The sequence below is a fragment of the Callospermophilus lateralis genome, chromosome 14 (genome assembly GCF_048772815.1).
Source record: "Callospermophilus lateralis isolate mCalLat2 chromosome 14, mCalLat2.hap1, whole genome shotgun sequence".
Lineage (NCBI taxonomy): Eukaryota > Metazoa > Chordata > Mammalia > Rodentia > Sciuridae > Callospermophilus > Callospermophilus lateralis.
Window position 1 is genome coordinate 19,061,027 of NC_135318.1, and position 7,038 is coordinate 19,068,064.

Below are 7,038 nucleotides of genomic sequence, written 5' to 3' on the forward strand. Positions count from 1 at the left end.
ACCTCCATACCTTTGTGCTTGTTTTGCTTTCTGTTTGGAATTTCATTTGAATAAAAGCAAAGGGTATGCAATATAAGTGTAGTTGAAGTTCTATGTATTTTTTTTCTCTTTCCATATGTTTTATTGGTGCAATGTAGTCATACATAATAATGGGATTTGTTGTTACATATTCATACATACATACAGCTTAACTATAATTTGGCCAACATAACCCCCTAGCACTTCCCGCCTCCCTGCATACTCCTGCCCCCTGGTTCCTTTCCTTCAGTGATCTCTCTTCTATTTTCATAAATCCTCTCTCCTTCTTTTCCTTTTTCCTCTCTAGTTTCCATTGAGAGAAAACTTACGACTCTTGACCTTCTGAATTTGGCTTCTTCCACTTAACATAATGTTCTTAGTTCCATCCATTTTTCTATAAATGACATAATTTCATTTTTCTTTGTGGTTGAATAAAACTCCATTGTGTACATATAACACATTTTCTTTATCCATTCATCTGTTGATGGACACCTAGGCTAATTTACAATCCCACCAACAATATAAAAGTGTTCCTTTTTCTTCACGTCCTCTCCAAGCATTTACTATTACTTATATTTTTAAAAAATATTTATTGTAGTTGTACACAATATCTTTATTTTATTTATTTATTTTTATATGGTGCTGAGGATCGAACCCCAGGCCTCACATGTGCTAGGTAAGCTCTCTACTGCTGAGCCATAACCCCAGCCCTGTTATTTGTATTATTGATGACTGCCATTCTGACTGGTATGAGATGAAATCTCAGGATAGTTTTGATGATGTTGAAAAGTTCCATGTATGTTGAAGCTATACTCCAAGAAACTTTCTGGAAATAAGAACACATAAACCTATACAATGGAATGGCTCACATGTACCTGAGGAATTTACCAGAGAATGATCAACTCTGAGAGCTATACTATTAAAATTATTAGACATAATGATAAAAATACCAATAACAGCCTCCAAGGCCTTCAGATAAAAAAAAAATCAAATTGTTTAAAAGGAAAATTAGGCTGCAGGTCATTAAAGATGGAGACAAATTCTTTTCACTCCTTTTGATCTAGGCTGGCCTTAGTGAACTACTAGTCAATACAATATGTGATATTCTAGGATTTCCAAGCCCAGGGCACTAGAGCTCTTAAGTTATCCATCTGGGTCTTTCTTTTATCCATCTGGGAACACTTTCTTTTAAAGCCCTGAGCTGTTATGGAAAGTATCTCACTTCCTGTGGAAAGGTCCTGAGACCACACTGAGAGGGAGGACATGGTCAATCCTGGCTGATACCAAGTGAAGTCATCATTAGCGCTCTGACTCAGCCCAGACATCAGCTGAATGCCTCTGAGTGACCTCCACTGAAGTCATGTGGAACAGAAATATCATCCAATCAAGACCTACCCAAATTCCTGATCCCAAAGCTTTTAAAATTATAACCAAAGTGGTTCTTATGGAGTGGGGGATGTGACTCAGAGGTAGAGAACTTATCTAGCATGTACAAGGCCCAGGGCTCAATTCCCAGCACCGTAAAAAAACTAACAAAAACAAAAGATCTGTATATCAGGTATTTAGTGCATGCCACCAGTGAAATGACAGGAACCCAGCCCCAGCTCCTTGCCTCTTTTCCAAGGGATCTTTTTTTTTTTTTTTTTTTTCCTAGAAGTCACCCAGATGCTTCCCTTGGGCAGAAGTAAGGAAGCCCCACAGAAGGCAGGTGGCTTCCTGGGATGGAGAAGATACTCTGAGAATGTGCTTGGGCTAAGTCCTTCTCATCTGCTTTGTGAGCCTGCCTATGGCTGCAGGTTAGGCTGTAAGACCCAAAAACCCACCTAAGTTTTTGCAGGGACACAATTAAACCCTTAATAAGTGTCCATCAATAAAATGTAATAGCTCCAGATGTGGTGGCACATGCAAGTAAACTGAGCTACTCAGAAGGCTGAGGCAGGAAGATTGCAAGTTATAGGCCAGCCTAGCCAACTTAGCAACACCCTGTCTCAAAATGAAGAATAAAATGGGCTGGGGTGAAGTTCAGTGCCAGAGCATCCCTGGGTTCAGTCCCCAGTGCTGGAAAAAATTTTTAAAAAGCAATGGGAACACAGCCCTGCTCATTCAAGGGCTATATGTGACAGATATTGTACACAAAGCTTCAAGTATTTACTGTGTGACCCTTTACAGAAAAAGTTTGTCATTCCCTGCCTTAAAGGATAGGGTGGGGTGGGAGATATAGTTCAGTAGTAGAACACTTGCCTACCATGCACAAGGCCTTGGGATCAATCCCCAGCAACACCTACACACACACACACACATACACACACACACACACACAGATTCTTACTTTAAGACATTCATTCTAGGGTAATTTATTGTGAGTCTGTTAGCCAAAACAGCTGGCATCAGACTTCCCAAGAGCAAAATGCCAAGCAAGGCAATAGTGATGCAGTGTCTTCTAGAAACTTGAGGAAAGAAGATGCAGGCAAAGGATTTTATATCTACCCACCCATGCCATTTATCAAGCATCAAGACTATAGGAAAAAAATGTTTATAAAATGCAAGAAATTAAGGAATAATGCACATATAAGCTTATCCTAAGTATCTGCAAGAACACAGGCCAGCAAATTTTTCGAAAACATCAGATAGTAAATATTTTAGATTTGGCGACCTGACTACTCTATTCTGCCATTATAGCACAAAAGCAATGGTAGATGATATGTTAATAAGTAGGTCTGGCTATGTTCCAATAAAATTTTATTTATAAAACAGGCACAGGCATAAAAATTGGGCTGGATTTGCTGCCTCTTTACTAGAGGAAAAGAAGTAGTAGGAAGTTCCTCACAAAGAAGCATGAGGCCCATATGGCTCAAGAAAATAATATACCATGGCCAAGTGGGGTATGTCTTAGTCTTCTAGGGCTACCATAACAAAGTCCACAGGTTGTCTGGAGAGAGAGAGAGAGAGAGAGAGAGAGAGAGAGAGAGAGAGAGAGACGGAGGGGGGGGAGAGACAGGGAGGGAAGAAACTAACTTATTTCTTTGCAGTTCTAGAGGCTACAAGTCCCAGATCAGGTGTTGCCAGGGTTGATTGCTCCTGAGCCTCTTTAACTAGTAGATGGGTCTCTAAATCTGTCTTCAAATGATCTGCCCGCTATACTTGTACACCTGTGTCCTAATCTCCTCTTCCTATAAGGACATCAGTCATGTGGGACTAGGGTCCACCTCTAAAAACTTCATTTTATCTTAATCATCTCTCTATCTAAAGACCCTATCTCCAAATACAGTCACATTCTGAGATACTGGAGATTAGAACTTCAACAACCTAAATATAAAAGCTAAAGCTATAAAACTCTTAGAATAAAACATAGGTATAAAATATTTATTACCTTGGGCCTGTTAAAGTCTTCTTAGTGGGCTGGGGATGTGGCTCAAGCGGTAGCGCGCTCGCCTGGCATGGCCCGGGTTCGATCCTCAGCACCCCATACAAAAAAACAAAAGATGTTGTGTCCGCGGAAAACTAAAAAAAAAAAAAAAAAAGAGTCTTCTTAGGCACAACACCCAAAACAAATGATAAAAGAAAAAGTAGGTCAGTTGGACTTTATCAATTTAAAACTTTTTTTGTGGGGTTTGAGGAGTGGGGATTTAACCCAGGGGCATTCTACCATTAAACTACATTCTAGCCCTTATTTTTTTATTTTGAGGCAGGGTCTTGCTTAGTTACCTAGGCTGGCCTCAAACTTGGATCCTCCTGCCTCAGCCTCCTGAGTCACTAGGATTATAGGCATGTGCCACCACGCCTGATGGTACGTTATTTATATCTCAATATATATTTTTATTTTTTCTCAATATATATTTATCTCAATATATATTTTTATCTGAATATATAGTTGAAGAAAACCATTAAATACTCCTGGAAGATATAAATATATACTTGGTTTTGATTAAAATATCTGATCATTAAGGTAACAATTTTTCTTACATTAATTTATAAATTTAATATGATTCCCTCCAAAATATAACTTTTTTTTTTTTTTTTTTTTTTTTCTGTAGCTAAACAAGTCGATACCAAAGCTGAAATGAAAAAAATAAACACTCAAGAATAGCACAGTTTGGGGGCTGGGGATGTGGCTCGAACGGTAGTGCGCTCGCCTGGCATGCATGTGGCCCGGTTCGATCCTCAGCACCACATACAAACAAAGATGTTGTGTCCGCGGAAAACTAAAAAATAAATATTTTTAAAAAAAAAACTCTTTCTAAAAAAAAAAAAAAAAGAATAGCGCAGTTTGGCACATGAATAGGCAGACCAATGGAACCAAATAGAAGACCCTCTAGGTATGAAATTCCTGTAGGTGAAAAACAACTGAGTCAAACAACTGAGTCAAAGAGGGACTTTGTAATAAATGGTGTTGGGGCAACAATACGTCATACTCCATTGGTGAGATAGGAGGGAATAGAGTGCTGAAGAGAATTAGAAATAGTGCCATCCTTATGAAGAAGCATTTAGCAGGATCTAAATGAGACTCTGTGTACATTCATCTTTCATCCCAACACTGTGGCTTCTAGGAATTCACCTCAAAGATACTCCCAAACCACATGTACACTCTTACATATGCGGGCGTCTTCCTTATCCTATTATTTGGATTTGCAAAATATTAGAAACTACCTAAATGCCCAAATATGGAAGATTGATTCAATAAACTATGATATACTCAATGTAACACAAGGAAGCATTTAAAAGAAGAAGACCTTCATTAACTGCTAGTAATATATATTGAAAATGAGAACCTAAGCTATAAAAGCAAAGTACAGAAGCAAACATTCTTTTGTGTGATAAAGACAAGAAATTAGAAAATGTAATGGACTTGCTTATTTTAGTAAAAAGAAATACAAGAGCCAGTAAACCAGAATACAGTAAAAATTAGTTATCTACAAGGAATTTGGTGAGAGGACAAGATAGGAAGGATGGAGGAGGAAGAGAAAATTCTGAGCTTATCTTTTGGTGTAGGTAACCTACTTACAAAGCACATCAATGGGCTGGGGATGTGGCTCAAGCGGTAGCTCGCTCGCCTGGCATGCGTGTGGCCCTGGTTCGATCCTCAGCACCGCATACAAAACCAAGATGTTGTGCCCGCCAATAACTAAAAAATAAATATTAAAATTCTCTCTCTCTCTCACTCTCTCTTTAAAGAAAAAAAAAGCACATCAATTTTAGGTACATTCAGAAATAAAATTAAATCAACAAAGGAAAAATTGAAAACGTGTAACTGAATGCAAATAGAAACAAATGAATCCAATGGTATGTTAATAAGTGACATTACTGCAATGAAGAGGGAAGAAGTGAAACCAATCAAGTCATTTTGAATACAATATTTTGATGTACCACACTCTAATGCAGATAATAAACTAGGGGAAAAAAATCAATCCCAGAAAAGAAGAAACACAATGGACAATAAACATTTTAAAATACTGGTTATCGGGCTGGGGATGTGGCTCAAGCGGTAGCGTGCTCACCTGGCATGTGTGCGGCCTGGGTTCGATCCTCAGCACCACATACAAAGATGTTGTGTCTGATGATAACTAAAAAATAAAATATTAAAATTCTCTTTCTCTCTCTCTCTCTCTCTCTCTCTCTCTATCTCCCCCCCCCCTCTAAAAAAATAAAATAAAATAAATAAAATACTGGTTATCTTAATTGCTGGGCTAGGGATGTGACTCAGTGGTAGAGCACTTGCCTAGCAGGCCCAAGGCCCTGGGTCCAATCCCCAGCACCACAACAGGGAAAAAGCAAAAACAAAACAACCACAACAACCACCCTTGCCTTTCTAGTGGGTGTGAAACATTATAGTTTTAGTTTTTTAATTTGCACTTCCCTGAATGCTAATGAAACTGAGCATCTTTTCATGTGAATTTGACAAGAAAGTTAAATTAGCAAAGTGTTTGAAATTTAGTATCCAGTGTTAAAGAGTTTTTTTGAGGAAATGTAAATTAGACAATCGTTCTGTGGGGTGATTTGGAAATACATATAAAAATCTTTAAGAATTTTGAGATCCTTTTGTTACCGCTATTTACCAGTGACCAGTCGTTGTGTCCCCGAATGCGCCCAGGCAAGTGTAGAGTGGAAAGTGGAAGGCTTTATTAAAGGACAGCAGAAAAGACTTCTCCCCAGAGGAAGAAGGGGACCCAAAAGGCGGAATCCGTGGAAGGGGGAGGTCTTCTCTTTTTCATAGCTAAGGGCTTCTTTTAGTCCTCCCACATTCCTGTCCTTTGTTTCCCTTTATCTCGAGTGATAGAATGCAGGTGGGAAGGCCAAAAAGTGGGAGATAGGTGGGCTGAAGGAGTAATCTGGCAGGAAGGGCCTGGGGTGATTTGATTAGCACCTCCCTGCTTGCTGGGAGCTGCTTCATTAACAGTTCCTTAGGATGGGTTCCAGGCCTTGGGGACATTAACATTTCAATTTCCCCAAGTTCTGCTCGGGTTTCCTGGACTCCATTCTCAATAATGGTCTTCATTTTCTTTATCTTACTCGATATTAGGCCCCATTTACCTAACTACACTGAGAGAGAGAGAGAGAGAGAGAGAAGAGAGAATTTTTAAAATATTTATTATTTAGTTTTCGGCAGACACAACATCCTTCTTTGTATGTGGTGCTGAGGATGCCAGGCACCGGGCCGCACGCATGCCAGGCGAGCGCGCTACCGCCTGAGCCACATCCCCAGCCCCTAACTACCTATCTTTAAATCTGGCTTCACTTTGACCCAGAAATTCCAATTTTTAGAATTTATTTTATGAAGATATTCAGTGATTTATACTTAAATTTTTGCATTAGAATTATCTTAGCAATGTTACTCCTAAAATCAAAATGGGGGGGGCTTTAATTAAATTATAAGACTTCCATGAGATACAAGAGTTCACAGCCATTCAAATCATACGTGGTGTCACAAACTTTTAATCCAAGCTACTCAGAAAGCTGAGGCAGGAGGATCTTAAGTTTGAAGCCAGTCTGGGCAATTTAGCAAGACATTGTCTGAAAATTTAA